At 37.6% G+C, this 20,106-nt stretch overlaps 1 long non-coding RNA gene across 4 annotated transcripts; it reads right to left on the bottom strand.

The window, feature by feature from the left end:
* Window positions 1-15,603: 15,603 nt before the first annotated feature.
* LOC109197375 (uncharacterized) lies at window positions 15,604-20,106 on the bottom strand. Of its 4 annotated transcripts, XR_003216739.1 has the most exons (9): window positions 20,041-20,092; window positions 19,244-19,304; window positions 17,999-18,181; window positions 17,787-17,900; window positions 17,427-17,632; window positions 17,187-17,309; window positions 16,541-16,730; window positions 16,336-16,436; window positions 15,604-16,176 (listed from the first exon to the last, which is right to left on the bottom strand). It is a non-coding gene; the product is annotated as an uncharacterized LOC109197375 (long non-coding RNA). The 4 variants fall into 4 exon arrangements; XR_002058494.2 differs by lacking the exon at window positions 19,244-19,304 and having other exon boundaries at window positions 15,604-16,193; window positions 20,041-20,106; XR_002058493.2 differs by lacking the exon at window positions 19,244-19,304 and having other exon boundaries at window positions 20,041-20,106.

Raw genomic sequence — 20,106 nt, 5'->3', positions numbered from 1 at the left:
GATGGACCTTTGCTCTTCGGAACACAAGTGTACATGTATTTTTGATCTTCTTCCATATAAGATCGTTGATGATATGAGTCCAAGTGCCAGGTTTCAAAATTGTGTATTCCCTTTTTTGGGCAGGAGAAAACTTGTCATTGTATTCAACTGTTTCAGGAATAAATTTAACCCAGTCCTCAAAAGGGACTTCTAGTTCAAAAGCTTGACAGTTTTCTTGTCCAGGAGAAATGCAATGTGAATCTAACTCTCCTTCACTATTACTTTCCTGATCACTGATTTCCAAAGCTGACCAGATGTTGTGTCTATTTAGCTTCACAAAAGTGTACAGGGCCTTTGCTGACATCTTGTCTTCTAGCTGCTGACTCAGCTCTTTCCAGACTGATGCAGCTGGAGTGGCTATTTTGCCATTTTGGACTATGGCCTCTTTTGAATTGCAAAGAATTGCAAAAATGGAAACCTTGTCTACAGATGGCTTTCGAGGCATCTAAATAAAAAAAACACACAATGATTATGATGGAGCAAAATGTGATTTCTGACCTATATATTCAGCCAGGAGCAACCCCTCCCCCAAGTTCTCCACCAATCTACACTTACATATTTTGTTGAATTATTGTTTTTAAGATGGAGCTTTTGTCAGTTTATTAAATTGAGTCTGAGTGTTTAACCCATTAACATGTACTGTACAGCACTTTAATCCAGTGTGATACATGTTTTTAAAGTGCTTTAGAAACTTTTTTCTTGGACAGTTTTGAAAATGTTTAACACCCCCCCCCCCCCCCCCCAAAAAAACCCCTTTGATCCAGACAGTTAGCTATATCATGTATTAACTCAGTAACTAAAACCTCAGTATTTTAAATGTAAGCTTACCTTGTTCAGAAACCAGATGTAACACGCTGTTCTAAGAATCCTTCAGACACAGTAAAGCCAAATAATAGTTTTTTCTGCCAGAAAATGTGTATTTGATGCAAAAGACTGCTAGCTTGTTTGTCTCTCAAAAGTGTTCATGGGAGTGTAAAATGTTCAAATGTAGTTTTCAATAAAGTTTTTTAATCCACCTTAAGAAAAATACTCAAGCATTTGCATCGTAGTTTTATGAACAAAAAGTGATTGAAGTAAAGAAATTGAAGTTAAATACACTCATTACAAATTTAGCTGATTAAATACAACAAGAGGTTTTTTTTAACAGAACTTTATTGAACAAGACATTTTTCAGCAGTAACACCATAACAGAATATCTCATCATAGCAGCACAAACGCTAATTTCACCTGCACAAATCAGCACAAACGTAGCACTAAAAAAGTAGACCATTTTGGCCTGTTTTGGAGCAGTCTGGGGGGATGGTGACCTTTGAATGACCTATAAAATAATGTTTAATATCTCAAAAACCGTAGCAGCACAAACGCTAATTTTAACTGCACGAATCTGCACAAACGTAGCACTAACCGCTCCGCCTTTACGTTTCAAGTGGGTGGGGGGTCAGCTTCACTCTGCTTTTATAGGTGATCCTCACTTGTGTGCACGTGCATGTAGGTGAACGCTCACGGCATGACGTGAGGAACTGAGCTCACAGCTCAGTTCCTTTCTGCTTTGATCTTGCAGCACGTGACCTCCACTCGAGTCCTTAAATAGGGGTGAAACAGCGGGCTTTATACTTGAATCTTGCATTTTGCATTTTAGTTGTCGTACGTTAAATGTACAGACCGCGATCTTCCCTTTCTGAAAGCTCAGAGAAAACGGATTTCCAAAGTAATTGTAGCGAAACTAAGTCATTGCCAAGGACAGAGTTCTTAAGTATACCCCCTCTCTCTATATCACTAAACAATTTTCAAAGCTATCTTTAACTAAGACAGAGCAAAGAGACGCATATTGAAAAACAATGACCAATCAAACAGGTAGGAGTGGTCCGGGAATCCCAATAGACAAGGAAGAAAACAGAGAAATATACAGAGTTAGGTTGGAAAACTGTATGGAAAACCAAGTTAGGCGAGTGGTAAAAAAATCAGGCGAAGTCATCAGTGAGGAAAAAGTCGAAGCCATTTACAAGAGGCTTACCAATAAAATCTGGGCTGAAGTCGAGGATCAATTTGATGAGATTCTCATAGTGGACTTCAACAAGCTCTACAACATGATTTTCAAAGCCCTGTGTGAAAAGTGGAAAAGTGCAGAAACAGTGCTGCTAATAATGAAATTAAATCTTCCACTTATTGACAACACAATTGTGGTAACCTTTATAGAAGAGGCAGCCAAACTAATGATAAGAAATCAAAGAAACGCATATTCAAAAACAACAGAAACCAACACAGGCAGGAGTGATCCAGGAATTCCAATAGACAAGAAAGAAAGCAGCAGAAATGACAGATTTAGGTTGGAAAAGTGTATGGCAGTCCTGGTTAAGCGATTGGTTAGAAAATCAGGTGGAGTCATCAGTTTGGAAGAAGTTAAAGCCATCTGCAAGAGGCTTACCAGCAAAATCTGGGCTGAAATGGAGGATCAACTTCATGTAAATCTCTTAATAGAGTCTGACAGGCTCCCAGAGATGATTTTCAACGGCCTTTGTAAAAAATGGCAAAGTGCAGAAATAGTGCTGCTAATGATGAAATTAAATCTCCCACTAATTGACAACATAATTGTTGTAACTTTGATAGAAGAGGCAGCCAAACTAACGAAGAGAGAGCAAAGAAGTGCATATTCAAAAACAATAGCAGCAAACACAGGTAGGAGTGATTCAGCTTTTATTTCAGAGCCTAAAGAAAATGTAATGCCCGGAAATGTGACAAATACAGAAGAAAAAAGTCATAATCATACTTGTAACGCTTGTATTGACAGGAAAAACATTTCAATACAAAATCAGAAAACAACAGAAACCAAAGAAACTGGAACTCCAATAGAAGAGAAAGAAAATAGAGAAAGAAACAGATTATATTTGGAAATGGGTATGCAATTCCTGGTTAGGCGATTGGTTAGAAAATCAGGTGAAGTCATCAGTTTGCAAGAAGTTAAAGCCATCTCCAAGAGGCTTACCAGCAAAATCTTGGCTGAAATGGAGGATGAAGTTCATGTAAATCTCTTAAAAGAGTCTCACAGGCCCTTAAAGATGATTTGCAACGCCCTTTGTAAAAAGTGGCAAAGTGCAGAAACAGTGCTGCTAATGATGAAATTAAATCTCCCACTCATCGACAACGTAATTTTTGTAACTCTCATAGAGGAAGCAGCCAAACTATCCAAGAGACCAAGTCGCATAAGTCGATTTTTCTCATTTGTAGGTCGACTTTTTTCCTCCTGTCTGTGCTGCATGCAGAGTTCCAACACAGCTGACTGCGGTGTGGAACAACAAATCATTGTGTTTCAGAGCCTGAAAGAGGCTGAAAACAAGCCTGAAAACGAGAAAAGAAATAGTAGTCATGCGACTGTGTGTTCTTTCTGTAACTTTAAGAACTGTAACTGCTCTTTCAACGTTAATGTCAAATTGAGCATCCCGAAACAATTCAGTTTAGTGTAATGCAGAGAAAGACAGCTGCTGCTTTAAAGGCAGTACTGATGACTAAATTGTCATCTTGATTTTTTTTTCAAATACACTCTTAGAAAGGATGTGTTAAAAAATGACACAAAAAATGTGTTGTTACACTATTAACACATTTTGTGTGAATTTTAACATAACATGTGTAAGAAAATGTGTAAACATTGAAAAAATGTGTAAAAAGCTTAACACACTTGATGTGTTGCACAGTTTAACACATTTTGTGTGTTATTTTCGGAATCTAACAACAGGACCTAAAATTAGCAGCGCAGTAATTTGATGCTAGCCCTTTGTTTAGTGAAATAAATTGTAGATGAACAATGTATTAAAACTATATTAACTGAATAAATAAAATGTTTAGTTATTGTTTGTTTTACATAATCATTTCCTCATTACTTTCAACAAATAACACATTTTATAATGTAATGTGGACCAAGGTGTGTATGGTGTACTAAAATTCTGAAAGAGGATTAATTTTTTATTTCTCAATGTGTATGGCATACCAATTAATGGCCATGGCTATACTATAAGCATGAGTATCCACACAGAACAGGCTTAATTTTGACCGTAACATGTGAACTAGGGCAATACAATTGAAGTAAAAGTAGAAAATGAAATGAGTAAGAACACACATGCTGAAAATTGAAACAAATTCCGCCCAGCAACATGACATACCAGCGGCGGGAAGGGGGCGCTATCTTTTCGCGCCACTGAGACAAAGGAGACAAAGATGGAGGTTATGTCTCCTAGTATGTTGTCAGACCTTACAGTAAGTATAATTTACCAGTTTATCTTAATGTACTGAAAATATGTCGGGTTTCTGGAAGAATGTGAAACTTTGAATTTATACAAAATATAGGAGTTATATAGGAGTTTTGAGTTTAAGTTAATTACTGCTTAACTATACCTAGCTAACCTTAATGTAACAGTCTTGCTAACATATCCTACTCTTAATTTTAGTATTAGTTCTTGGCTTTAGTACCATACTTCATTAGAGTAAATGTGTTTTGGTAGTATTTTTATGTATTACTTTATTCATGTATTTATCTATTTACTTTATTTATGTATTAGAGTATTCAGAAATTGCTCTTAGAACCAGTGTTGTAGTTGAGCTAGCGGCTCCGACAGGCATTCTGGTGTCTATGAGCAACGCCAGAGTCAGAACCTAACCATAGCAGTGTTGTGTAAAATGGCAATATTGTTGTTAGCTCTGAATATAGCAAATGTAGTCATCACCGAGACCATTCGTTTGCTAGCACATAATGGGAATAAAGACTGAGTAACTTTAACATGAAATATACCTCATATTGACAGAGATAATTATTTTTTAAGCAGTTAAAGCAGTTTTTGCATCTAGTATGATTAACTAAAGTATGTGCGCATTCTTTTTTAAGGCTTATTGCTGGAAACATGCTCTGATATAGTTTCTGTTTTATGCAGAACTTCTGAGGAAGTAATAGTCAGTGTTATTTAAAAAAAACAACAGCAACTTGACCATGCAAATCTTACTTATTCAGCCATGTGTTTCTTTTTTTCAGCACGCATATGACAACTTAGAATCTGTCAAAGTCCTTGTAACCACTTTTATAGATGAGAAGTAAATTTTTTAAAGTAAATTTAGCATTTTAATAATGTAAATTCCACTACATACTGTAAATTGCACTTGTTTCCACTTACTGTGTATCTCATTATTTATTAGAGCTTTTTTTCTCAGTTAAAATTGCTCAGCTGTTACCCATATACCTCTCTCCAACTATCATGTCAGGCATGGAGGAAACATACACCAGTCGCAGAGCCTGCATTAGCAAGGACTCCCCCACTGCCGCTGAAATATTCAGAGAGTACCCACGGTTTTTGGACATGCCAAGTCTGGTAAGTTGCTTGTTTCCTGGTAATGGTTTATGTACTCCTTCTTCACTCAGTTGTGTTTTGCATACAAAGTATGTAACAGGAGTGGGTACATTTGGAGCTATGTTTATGAGCTCCTAGTGAATATTTTGAAAGTTTTATAATTTCAGAGTTGGATCATTATTCACTGGGCTTTTATTACAATGAGCATCACTTTTCACATGATCCAAAATCTTACTCGTACCACCAAATGACTATAATAGTAGGGACATCAAATGACAATGTAGAAGTACTGCTCATGGAAGTGAAAAACCTACAAAAAAATCACCTAAATCTGTATGAAACTCTGCTTTCAGCAGCACTATTTTCAACACAAAAAGCTCTACAGGACAAACCGCAGACAGACAAAATAAGAAATTGGCTGCTAGAACATCAGCTAAAAAGTCCTAATTTTTTTCTAAGGGTCTGATGGGACCCAAATCATAGCTAAAATTAAGGAATAATAGACTTGTATTCAGATACCACTCCAAGTAAATTGTTATGTTTCAATGTGTAGGTAAGCTTGATGTGGAAGTGGGTAACAGAAATGTGATACTGTAAAGTTTGATTTTAGCCATACAGCTACCAAATGGGCAGAATGTACTTTTGATTTCATGTATTTAATGCTTTATTTTAAACTTAAACACTGTTTTTTCTCTCCACAAGGTGGACTTGGAGTTTGGCAAGCTTACAGGAGGAAAGACGGATCTCTTTTTACGAAAATGGGAAGCCAGTATCATTCCGAAGCTCAAATCAGTAGCTGCCCTGGAAACAAGAGTGATCTAAAGAGTGCAACCAGGCAGTACATCACTGTTGCTAAGAATGACAGAGTAACCATTTCTCTGAATGAAGCCCAGACGTGTGTTGTGGATAAGCTTTTCAAACTGTATTGGGTATGTAACTTGTCCTATCCAGCACCGCTTGTCTTCACCTTCTTTGAGTTTGTCTATGACCTGCCGCTGTCCACCCAAAGGAAAACCAAAGTACTGGAGCTGATTGCACAGATTAAAGCATGCAAGTAAAATGTTTACCTGTCCAAAATGTAGAGAGTCTCTGTTCACAAAGGTGAGAAACTCATTTGGCATCTTTGTCAAATACACTGCTTATCAGGACTCTGACCTGCCTATGCAGTGGAAAGGTCAGACAATATGAACTGATTGGGTGAAATTTTTGATTTTCGGCCTTTATATATAGTGACAAGCTTTGATGCTAATAAGCTGTATTTAAACCCAAGGTACAAAATTGTATAACCTGGATGCTATATTCGCCAAAATGTATGTTTTTCTGTTTGCATGCAACTGCGCATTTGTTGAATGTTGACAATTTGTTGAAGATGACAATTGTTGCCTTTAAAAAAATTTAATTCATGTATTGTCTGGACATGATTATATCAGAACATATATATATATATATATATATATATGTATGATATTATGCCCTTTTTTAAATTTTTTTGACATTTTAATGATCTAGAGAGATCGAAAGTTAGTCAGATATGAATTTTGTTTGATTTTGTCAAGTAAAAATTGTGACATAGCTTTGGCTAAAATTGAATTTTAAACATTTTAATTGAAAATACTCTGACAGCTGTTGTTTATTCAGTTTGTAATGATTTATAATATGCTAAATAAAAAATGGAATTCAATAAATGTATAATATATACCCATCTTTTTTCTCCTTTTTTTCAAAATTGAAATGTACACATTTTAACACATCTTTGTGTCAAAATAACACATCCTTGTGTTTACATTTTTTAACACAGAAGATGTGTTAAAGGAGCAGACACATTAATTGTGTTAAAACTGACACATCATGTGTTGTCCCTGAGCTGATGCAGCACATGTGTTAAAATTTAACACATCATGTGTCAATTTTAACACATCCTTCTAAGACTATAGTCTTAATATTTACTGAATACAAAAATGGATTTCTATACATTTTACATCAGATGAAACTTGGTTGCAAGATTCAGATAAATATTTATTAAAGCTAGACATTTTAAATGAGAATAAGAAGAAAAGTATTTCTTTGTGCCCCCTTTCCATGTTAATGCCCTACCTGGCCTCTGGCAAAACTTTGTTTAGACCCGCCCCTGCACAGCTACCAGCCGTCAGCTATACGTAAAAAAGATCCTGTGTTATTTGTCTCTCAGAAACAGTTCATAACTTCCCTTCAACTCATTCATGTCACCTAAAAGGTAAACCTGTTTCTCCATCACCTGTTCAGCTCTGGTGATTCAGTAAGAACATCTCCTGGTTTCATCTTCATGTTTCCCTCTCACCACATATCCAAACCGATATCATGACCAGCAGCTTTACAGCTGTGGCTCCAGCAAACATCAGCTGATACTAGAAATTAACATTAAATATTCTACCGACAGCTGATCAAGCTTAAAGGTGCTGCTGTTGTTTAGCGCGACATCCGCTGGTTTCCTCTTTCTGGCGCAGAGAGAAAAGCCAATCAGCTGATCATTGATCAGTTTCATGATTGAATTAGCAACTTTCTAGCTGAAGTAGTAATGAATCGCGTTCCTTTTCACCTCAACTTTAAAGTTCGACCTCCTCGCTGTAACTGGTCAAGCCCAGAGCAGTCTGGCCTCAGAGTTAACATCAGAGGTATATTTTATTTTAAAACTATTTCATCGACTTTAATTAGACTGAGAAATATTCTTCACCGTGTCTCTTCGTATTATCGTTACCATCACCCCCAACGGCCGAGGCAGATGGCCGTCCCTTCTGAGCCTGGTTCTGCCGGAGTTTCTGCCTGTTACAGGTAGTTTTTTCCTCCCACTGTCGCCAAGTGCTTGCTCATAAGGGATTATTCATTAATGGGGTTTTCTTGCTGCTACTGTAGGGTCTCTATCTACAGTATAAAGCAACTTGAGGAGACGGTTGTGATTTGATGCTATATTAAACATCTTAAATTCAACTGAATCTAAATGTAATATAGCATCACATCACCATCAAATCAAGAACTGAAAAATAAAACAAATGAAAATAAAAACCTAAATTAAAAGCAGTTTGTGATTTGTCTTGTGCTTTCAAAATATATGTTAAATATGAAAAGCTGCATTCTATGCTCTGGTCATTAGTACTGGTATTTTAATGTAAGCAAACACAGGGAGCATACACGATGTGGAAGTACTACAGATGAAGATGCAAAGAAACCATGAAATAATTAATGAAATAGTGAAGTTTATGATAAATAAACAACTGTAGCACCGTCTCAGTCTCGTCGAATCGCCCTCTGCCTCTTCATTCTAGCATCACTCTTCTTAACCCTCGTCTAATGTGTGCATATTGTTTGTTGTTGTCTTTCTAAGTCACAAAGCTCTTTCAGGATGTTCAGGAGGCTGGGTCCCTCTTGTATTAATGGTCCCTCTCTTCCAAAGCACCAGCATCACAGCAAGTTCAGCCACTGTTGAAGCTGAGTTCAAAAACATAAAACACGGACTTTTCAAACATGAAAACTTGCCTGTTCGAGTCGATCGCTTCATGCTCGTCATCTTTCCTTCATCGAGGGAAATATGCGGATTTGTTCTGGGCTGAAGTCGAGGATCAATTTGATGAGATTCTCATAGTGGACTTCAACAAGCTCTACAACATGATTTTCAAAGCCCTGTGTGAAAAGTGGAAAAGTGCAGAAACAGTGCTGCTAATAATGAAATTAAATCTTCCACTTATTGACAACACAATTGTGGTAACCTTTATAGAAGAGGCAGCCAAACTAATGATAAGAAATCAAAGAAACGCATATTCAAAAACAACAGAAACCAACACAGGCAGGAGTGATCCAGGAATTCCAATAGACAAGAAAGAAAGCAGCAGAAATGACAGATTTAGGTTGGAAAAGTGTATGGCAGTCCTGGTTAAGCGATTGGTTAGAAAATCAGGTGGAGTCATCAGTTTGGAAGAAGTTAAAGCCATCTGCAAGAGGCTTACCAGCAAATCTGGGCTGAAATGGAGGATCAACTTCTGTAAATCTCTTAATAGAGTTGACAGGCTCCCAGAGATGATTTTCAACGGCCTTTGTAAAAAATGGCAAAGTGCAGAAATAGTGCTGCTAATGATGAAATTAAATCTCCACTAATTGACAACATAATTGTTGTAACTTTGATAGAAGAGGCAGCCAAACTAACGAAGAGAGAGCAAAGAAGTGCATATTCAAAAACAATAGCAGCAACACAGGTAGGAGTGATTCAGCTTTTATTTCAGAGCCTAAAGAAAATGTAATGCCCGGAAATGTGACAAATACAGAAGAAAAAAGTCATAATCATACTTGTAACGCTTGTATTGACAGGAAAAACATTTCAATACAATCAGAAAACAACAGAAACCAAAGAAACTGGAACTCCAATAGAGAGAAAGAAAATAGAGAAAGAAACAGATTATATTTGGAAATGGGTATGCAATTCCTGGTTAGGCGATTGGTTAGAAAATCAGGTGAAGTCATCAGTTTGCAAGAAGTTAAAGCCATCTCCAAGAGGCTTACCAGCAAAATCTTGGCTGAAATGGAGGATGAAGTTCATGTAAATCTCTTAAAAGAGTCTCACAGGCCCTTAAAGATGATTTGCAACGCCCTTTGTAAAAAGTGGCAAAGTGCAGAAACAGTGCTGCTAATGATGAAATTAAATCTCCACTCATCGACAACGTAATTTTTGTAACTCTCATAGAGGAAGCACAAACTATCCAAAGACCAAGTCGCATAAGTCGATTTTCTCATTTGTAGGTCGACTTTTTCCTCCTGTCTGTGCTGCATGCAGAGTTCCAACACAGCTGACTGCGGTGTGGAACAACAAATCATTGTGTTTCAGAGCTGAAAGAGGCTGAAACAAGCCTGAAAACGAGAAAAGAAATAGTAGTCATGCGACGTGTGTTCTTTCTGTAACTTTAAGAATGTAACTGCTCTTTAACGTTAATGTCAAATTGAGCATCCGAACAATTCAGTTTAGTGTAATGCAGAGAAAGACAGCTGCTGCTTTAAAGGCAGTACTGATGACTAAATTGTCATCTTGATTTTTTTTCAAATACACTCTTAGAAAGGATGTGTAAAAAATGACACAAAAAATGTGTTGTTACACTATTAACACATTTTGTGTGAATTTTAACAAACATGTGTAAGAAAATGTGTAAACATTGAAAAATGTGTAAAAAGCTTAACACACTTGAGGATTGAGTCAGGCTGCATTGACTGTGGGACTTTAATGTGTTAAAAGCAGGTGAAGACGCTCAGAAACATTTGACAATTAAATTACATTTATTTATTAATTAATTAATTATGGCTGCTGTGATTTGTAAAGCCTCTACTCAGCTGTATTTTGTTACTAATTTAGTTTGTTGTTGTTTAACAAAGATTTCAGAAGAGCAAAGATGAGGACTCCTACTTCACCTTAATAGTTTAACTGGATTGGAAATCAAAAAAATCCTGATTCTTCTTCCACAGAAGTTTCATTTGTCAGTGTGGAACTGCTGAGTACCTGAAGAAGTCATTTCATTCTCCACGATGTTGATTTACAGAAATGTTTCACAGGAACTGATTCCTCCAAAGGGTGAACTAGTGTGTTTCCATAGATTATCTCTGTATGAATGTACTTCTTAATGAAGGCAAGTGTTTGTCCTGTTTTGTTCCTCAGGTACAGTACGTGATATTAGGGCAGGCGGTCATCACTGGGGGAAGACAAGAAGCAGACGTATTCCAAGAGGAGCTGCAGTGAGGACACAGCCTGGTCACTGAGGTCAGAGATCTGAAACAGCTCAGGTTTATATCTAGGGGTTATAAAAAAATTCAAATGTATTTATAGAGAAACCTTTAAATAATATTTCAATAATAGTCATAATTATGATTATTATTAGAAATATCAAAATCTAAGTGGATTTTCTGTTACACGTATTGTCTTAGCCCTGCGATAACTAGCAGCCTGTCTTTGTCCTGTATCAGCTGGGATAGGCTTCATCCTCCCGCAACCCTGAATTGGATACATGAATTGTATTGAATGTATCCCAATTATGTAATCTGATCTTTTACAAACTCAAGGTATCCAATCAAATGTAAGTAATAATGATAAAATGAGAAAGCAGAAATGTGACATGAATGTAAATGTGTTAGCTGACATAGAGGACAGCTACATGTAGTCTGAAAACCTTTGTTGTCAAGTTTGTAGGTCCATCAGCACGAGACATTCTTACATAGAAGAGTCTGTTAAAGTCTCTAACTCAGTGAAGCATTATTGGTCCAGTCTGTTTGGATAATATAGTAAGCTGATGTTTGTCCATTTATTGACACATTTTCTTAAGCGCTTATCCAGTTCAGGATCACAGTGGAGCTGCAGCTGGATATGTTCAGTAAAGAAACCTTACAAAAGTTAACATAAACCTGCATCTCTGTACGTTGTTGTCCACAGGATGAGAAAATCAAACTGGAAGACTGTGGAACATGTTAATAAATGTTTGTGTTTATGCCTGTGTCTTCACAGGAGGCGCTGAAAGGTTTCCCTAATAGTTCCTGGTGAATCAAAGCAGGACCATAAAGGTTGCTGGACTGCATGATGGCCTTACCCTGAGCAGTCATCCTGTTAAAGGACCAACCAGTTAGAAGCTGTTTTCAAAGTAGCTGAGCAGATTTCATCTCAAGTAAGCGATTAACTGTTTGTTCATTTGTTCTGCCACTTAAAGAGCATTTAAGGACGTCTTTGAGTGTCCAGTTGAATTAATTCTACTGGCTCTCATGGTCATTTGTGATTATGGACATATTTTTCATGTATATCAACCATTTAGTAAATTCTATCTTACAGTCTGAGAAATCACAGTGTTGATATTCAGCACGAAGAGAAAAGCTCACTTGTTTGAATTTATTTACAATCATAGTTTTATACATTCTGACTGTAAACAGCTTTACAGCTTTGATATTGTTTGACACTCGATATCAGGTGATGGTATCTAATATAAAGGTTTCTATGTCCCAATGAGCCATTTGCACTGACCAGTGTCACTTTAACTGTAACACATTCATTATTTAGATCCAACGTTTCTAAGAGAAATAACTGAATGTAAAAAATGGCAGCCCTCAGGCCAGGTTCAATTGATAGAGATATATGCATGCATTATGAAATTTATGTATCCCAGATCATTTTTATTCATCTAGTCATGGCAGACCCACCCCTTCCTCCCAAGTTAACTGCAACCCAAAAGAACTAGTGGGGGTATTTACACACTCACACCAGTGTGGGGTAGAAAGAGCCACCAAAAACCTGTCAGCCTGCACAGCTACAGATGTGCTAAAAGCTATAAGAGTTAGAAGCTCTGTTTATGGAGAAACCTTCTAAGCTAACAGAGGACAGGTACTCCTGCCCAATTAACCCACATACAGCCCAGCCATAAGTGAACCAAGTCATTTGGTTAAAGACAGCATGGGACCAAATGCATGTAACCAGCCTGCACCAACCTGACATTTCTTCCTCCTGAATTAAATGAATGAATGCATGAAAGTTAAATGACTATCAACCTAAAGCCACTAGTTCCCACACTGGAGTTCCCTGTGTTAACTGTACTGAGCTTGTATCAACAGTTGTAACAGGCTAAGCTACGTGAGACACTGCATTGAACGATTGTTTCTATCTTAATGGTTTCAGCTCATATGTTCTGCTTTTTCCTTTCAGTAGATCAAAGCAGCTCGTGCTCTGTCTGCTTCCATTCTGATGGCAAGAAGAAGAAAAGAATGCTTCAGCGAAGTGGCGTTCATGGTCTCAGTGGACAGTCATGGTCACACACTGCATGTGGTTTTAAAAGCAACATGTCTGTTCACCACAACAATGGAGATGTGTAATATCAGTGCAGCTACGGTTTGTTCTTGAACATCAGTTCTGTTGTCTACTTTGACCACTTAGACCAAAAAAGTGTTGTTTTCAGATTCTTTCTTATAATCTGTAAATCACCTGCTCATTTTTATTACAATTAGTTTCACATAAATGTTAGTGTTTCCTTTATGGTCTTTTAATGCTTACACTAGACTGTACACGTCTACATTAGAGACATTTCTGTTACCTATTTATGAGAGTGGGCTGCTTGACTACAATTTGGAAATGGATGCAAATCGTGCTATTGTTTGTTTTTAATATGATTCAATTCAATTCAATAAAACTTTATTGATCCTGAAGGTTGACCCCGAGGGAAATTTGGGTTAAGGCCAACACAGGACGTGTCTGACTAAGCAAAGATTAATCTGATCCCATTTCTACCTGTCTCTACTGTTTCAACTGTAACTGTCAGGATATATATTTATTCCAGCTCTCATAGGGCAAAGGAATGACTCAGACTTGTCAAATGTTCTTTGATTTGATACACAATTTGAAGTTCACAATTTTCTTACAAATAAAACTATAATGACAAACACGAACAGCTGTGCTTATTTCTGAGACATGATTTTTTTGAATGTGTTCACATTTAGACAGTGTGCATTTGTATGCTGAAACTGTAATGGTGAACCTGAGGTGATGGTCAACAGAAGGCAAACATATATAAATAGAAAACAATACTGAAGTAATGTCTTTACCCTCTGCAGCGTGTGGACGCTGTGCACACAATCACCTTATTCACTGTAGTAAACATGCACCGCTAGCTCACGTGACTGACTGTCTCCATGGTTACATCGTATATTATTAGCTATGTAAACAGCTTCCAAAGATACCGCCATAGCTCTCTGCAGCTGTAACACTTTCATGCTTTACAAATCATTTCACGTTTTTGATAGTTATGAAGCCAGAATATGTTTTTAAAGTCATGCTAGGCTGTTGCTATGGTGGTTGCGCGTCCGATTCCTGTTGTTAGCTGTCCGCCGTAGGAAGGCTGCGTTCCGTTTAGAAGTGGCGACAGTCTGCCGTAACTCGAACTCAAACCCGCTTTGTTCTGTAATAAAGGGCTTTTACAGCCGTTCATGACACACACGCACACACATAAAGCTCTTTGCCTCACCATGAGAATGCAACTTAACTAAAACCTTTAAAGTATCTGAGATAGGATAGAAAAATGAAGCAACCACAGATTTAATGGTGAAGACTCTGGGTTCTGTAGTTCACGTTTTACAGTCCTGAATGACTCACTGCACATCCATATAATTTATTGAAGAGGAGTTTAAAATGCACTTTAAATTTACACTGTTGCTGTTTAATTTTTTACATTGTTACTGTGTTATGTCATGATAAGGTTCACCTGCTGGGGGTTTGATGGATCAGCTGGACAATACAGTCAAAGACAGACTTCATTCATCATATGCAAGAATCCTAGTTGGATTTTTGTTTTCACTCATATTTTAGAACCAAATATTGAAAACAATTCTGACAGACTGGATACCTGGTCAGGGTGTACATTACCTTTCACTCAAGCATCCCAGGACAGAGCCCTGCCCCACCATGAGCCTGGGTGGATACGTGGTTATAATATAAAATGACTGATACTGAATATGAATATTTCATGAAAATCAAATTATAATATGAATTCCTAGGTGTTTGTTATATCCAGCAAGAGACTGATTACATATGTCTGAATTGCTAACCCTAACCCTAGCTCAACAGACCACAATGCCCTGGACTGTCAGTATTATTACATGCTGTGAACATAAGTAGCTTTGATCACAGTTTATGTTGTAAAAGAGAAGGAATATTGAAAAAAAGATCGACATTGTGATGTTATTTCTTCCAAACTGACCAGAAACATGCTTATCAGACTCTCACAGCACAGGATCAGACTCACTGTGCATGATGGCTCAGGCCAGTAATGTTTGTTAGATTGTCAGTTGTTTAGTATACTTCTGTACAGTTAGGGTCACCGTCTCTGTGTCAGTATAATTAATATGCAGAAAACACTAAAAGCTGATTGTCTTCCAATATTCTAGCATAATTAAAAAACTTTGACTTTGTTAGTACATATTGTTACAGTCCTAATGCCAATATGATTCTTCATAACTCCTGCTTTGAAATACTGAACTTTAAAATTGACCTGATGAAAGATAATTTACAGTGGCACTCTGTCAGGATAATTCTGACTATAAGATCACTGTATTAATCTGAATCCTTCTGAATCCTTCTGAAATGTGCTGTGAATGAATGCTGATGCAACTCACTGTGGGAAAGGTGTTAATCTGTGACACATGCAACACATTCACAGAGGAGGAGGACACAAAGGGAGGACACGCAGAGGCTGTGTTAAAGTCAGAAATCCAAATCTTTAGTCAAAAACAGGCGTCGGTTACAAACAGGAAGACAAGCAGTCCATCAAACAGTCTACAGGGTCAAACATACAGAGAATTCAAACAACAGTAAAAAATAACTGGACACTGGAAAAACTTAAAGCAATGTGAGACGCAATTAAAGGAAGCAGCGCAGTATATTCACTGAATTACAAAATTACAAAAGAGAAAAACGACAATTTCTAAGGATTATTTTCTTAATTGCGGGTAGACTGTGGCTGGTAAAGATGGAAACATACAGAATGTAAACTGTGTGAGTTTGGTGAACTTTGTTAGTAACAAATGAGGTAAAAAAAACCCAAAACAGACAAAACACAGAAAGAGGCTCTCAGTATTCATTAATAATTAGAAAGCATCTAAACATTCTGATTTTTACAGTCTTAGTTCCGCTCGCTGTCATCATTAAAATCATCATGATCAATGGCGAGGTCCTGAGGTGGGCGGGCCGTCTCTGGTGATGTCACCATGAAGGAACAGCGTCTGGCACGTGTTGGTGAAACATCCCAGTACACTGGTGTAGTTTCCTCTCCAGCTGTTGGACATCTGACACTTCAACATTAAGGAGAAGAAGAAGAAACAGTGTTAGGTCAGGTGACCACATGGTTTCTAAAATAACTGACAGGAAGTAACCAGGCTGTTAGAAATGGATATCATGTTTTTAAAGTTACTGTAGTTAGGTAACTCTACTTACCAAAAGCAGAGCTGCTGAATGTTGCAGGAACTGATCATGTGTGGTGGTCATTCAGTGCTGCTCCTGCAGGTTAGACAGTCCAATAGTGATATCCTGCCCATCTGAGAGTTTGAAAACATACATGCAAAGATTTAATTGTATTACAGTCAAAGTTGGATGTTCGTTTTTGTCCTTTAAAAATGTTTGTGTATTTGAAAGCACTAACATTTAAGGATGACTCTGATCGTCTCTCTCTAAGAGTGTCTCCTTTAAAGGGGAGACAAGTGTATCCACTGATCAACAAGTCAAGGTGGTGAGAAGGACTCGTGTCCTTTGTGACTCTGCTAGTTCTTCTGAGGAAACACCACCGTCTCTCCACACCGTCACCATCTGTGAGCACAAACTGCTGCTCTGCTCTGTCAGCATGTAGGAAATCACATATCACACACACAAGGGTGAAGAAACAGAGCTCAACTTTGGATACTTTAGATCAAAACTAGCTCTTAGTTTCAGCAATCAGACAAACAATGATACCAAACTGATTCTGTATGAATACAATATGGTATTTTCAATACAGGTGTCAAATTAATGTATAAAAACTAATACAGATATATGTATATATATTTTTGATAAATTAGTTTGCTAAATTAGAATATATTTTTATTTATTTTTGATTTAACAATTGCAACTGAAAGAAATTAAATACTGAACAAAAATATATTGTCACATTCTGCATTCTCAAATACAAATTTCACAAACTAAATTTTTGATTAACAGAAAAAATATGAATTACAAAAAATAATTGTATATTATTAAAATATTATGCAACCGTGACCAAAGTCAGAATCATCATTACAGTATTGTGGACTTACTGCTTGCCTAATAGTGATAAACTTCAGGGGAGATCATGATGACAGAAAACTGTAAACAACACTCTGAAGTCAAGCTGCTTTTCTTGTTTCTGTGACCTCAGCACGCTGACAGACCTGAAGTTGCTACAGATTTTAAAAAATGATAATTACAGGGAAGAAACTTCTCTTTTTCATCCGTTTAATCAAACATTTGATGCCTCAGCTGTCTCAGTCCTATAGCATTCTGCAACTACAACTAACCTGAGGCGGCTTGGATTTGGCTGCAGGTGCCCCTGTACATCCTTCTCAGCAGCACACATGTGGGTACCATTTAATCACACTTCTTCCTGAGCTTTGCTTCATCACAAGACTAAAGGTGGCATCCCGTGTCACAGTCTTATCATCATCCAATTGGAGAAGAAACATTTATGGTCATCCTGGTTTTGTTTTCTGATCCTGCAAAAAGACTGAGGACAACAAAGCCCAGAGAACAAGAGATACACAACATCCAACATTCAGACTCAACAGCCTCCATAAATGAAGAGCACCAGGTTGGTCCAGTTATGCTAGATATAAGCATAATTCACATTACTGTGTATGAATAATAATCAAGAGACAAACTTTGAAGATGCAGAGCATGATGTCCCATCATCAGACTGCAAACAAACATCCACCAGGCTTCTTTGTTGGCAGAGGTGATGATTCTCCCATCAGGGATCAGTAGCGTGTATTAACCTGTGGTATAAGCAGCAGTCACTGAAATATTACTGTTTCAGATAAGAAATCTGCCACATAAAAGCCAGGGTGGGAGGGATCTCTGCAAACTGACTTACCTCTCTGTTCCTCCAGCTTCAACAAAAATCTGACTCTCCAGTCACAGACAAACAAAAAACTCCAGCTGGGAGATAGAAAACGCTGTCTGGGTCTTGCTGGATGTTGCTGGTCAGAGTCCACACATTAGCAGAGTGCTGCTTGGTCCCACTGACCCATGTGGACAGCGACTGTGGCGAACTGTTCTGGAAAACAGAAAAGAGAAGTAAAATGACAAAAAGCCAAACAGGATTTCCACAAAGACTCTCTTAGAATCAGCAATCAGAAAATCATTGGTTCATATTACAATTAAATATGACCAGGCTCCTTAAATGTAAGCAGTTAAGATCTGATTTGATTTACATTCTTCACACAGCACATTTGTCCAGGCTGTCAGGTAAACATAGAATTAATCTCAGGTAGCATGACTCAGAGTAGAGATTCAGTAAGAAAGATTGCCAGCTCTAATATTATTACCACACAATCCAAGGACACACCAACAGCTCAGATTTCTAGAAGTATTTAAACAAATGTCAGTCTATCCATTCATTTTCTTCTGAATATTCAATTCAGGTTCACAGTGGGAGGGTGGGGGGGCGTTGTGGAATTTTGTAAATAAATCTGCTGTGATCAAGCTATTTATTACTGCGTGCAGGAGAGCCAACACACATCAAACATCTAAGTTCACAGTCATGTCAGCTCTGCCACAGAAGTGGTGCTCACACTCCTCTTTGCATTCCAAGAAAGAGAGAGGAAGTTACAAACTGATCATACCACACTTCACACGTCTCGCTATGAAACCTAACGGATCAACGGTTAAGCTGTTTTGTGCCCTTGGCCTTATCAGCACCTGTAAAGGGAGTTGTTTTCTCAAACTGCTGATGCTGAAGTAAGTTCATCTAGTTTTAGAAACTTTCACTGAACAGTCTATAACAGTGTCACAACTAAGCATATGCATAAGCACTTAAATACTTTAAATGAGAATAATAGAAAATTTCTATTACAGGAGCTAGAGCCTGTCCCAGTAGTCATAGGTAGAGCACACCTGGACAGGTACCAGTCTGTCAGAGGACTAACACAGAGACAGACATCAGAGTAACAAATCTATTTAAAATTAATGTAAGCTTGCTGCAGTTGTATGTATGAACATGTGTTTCTGTGCTCACAGTCCACCTCTCAGGAACCTGCAGTTCATTTTAAGTCTACTTTAAACAGACCTCACAAAAGGCTGATGTGGCTGGATCAGTAGTCTGATTTAAGTACGATACCTTTGGCCAGGGATTAATCTGGTGCATCTCTTCACTGCAGTCTTACATATTATCCCCACACCTGAATAAAAAATATTGATATTTACAAATAACAGATTCAGCTGATGCAGCCTGACTCAATCTGATTCCAGATGTTCAGCACACACAGAGACACAGAGGGACTGTTTAAAGTTTAGTGTTAACCTGAGGCACTGATCATTTACAGTATTACAGAGTCTGGCAGTCTTTGCATGATGTCCACGTCACTGTAAGTTTCTAGCTGACTCTCAGGTGTGACAGGTGTGCCAGCAGGAAAGAGTAATAATAACCTGCATCCTGAGGTTTGTCATGCAGGATTAAAGGAGCCAGGCTTTGTTCACACAGCTAGGATTGTATTTTACACTGACCCTGGGTCAGTATAAGTATCATACAGTTTAAACGAAGCACTGAAACTTGCACATATTCATTATAGATGCATTGAAGCTAATCGGAATATTTACTGTCAATCTGTGGCTGCGATTAATCACTTTACTGGAAACTTTATTAACTAGTAACTTCATCAGTCATGACAGAAGCTAATATTTCTGTGCTAACATCGTTTAAACAGTAACAGCTTTACTACAATATAAGCTAACGTTTACACCGTAACTTTAAGCTAGCACCATAAAGACGGTTAAACACGTAATAATATCTACAAATGCATCTTAAAGCTGTTATATTAGCACTCGGTGTATTACTAAATAAGCACATTAACATTATTGACACTCGCTGAATTTTAATAGTCATTCTATAAATGCTGTCCGTTTAAATGGTCTTACCTGTAACACAGCTGTATCCACCGGATTCCAGCCAGAGTGGATTCTGGAGTCTTCCCACGCTCCTGT

Source organism: Oreochromis niloticus, linkage group LG16 (assembly GCF_001858045.2).
Source record: "Oreochromis niloticus isolate F11D_XX linkage group LG16, O_niloticus_UMD_NMBU, whole genome shotgun sequence".
Lineage (NCBI taxonomy): Eukaryota > Metazoa > Chordata > Actinopteri > Cichliformes > Cichlidae > Oreochromis > Oreochromis niloticus.
Note: the sequence above shows the minus strand (reverse complement) of the source record. Positions and strands in the feature narration are given on the sequence as shown.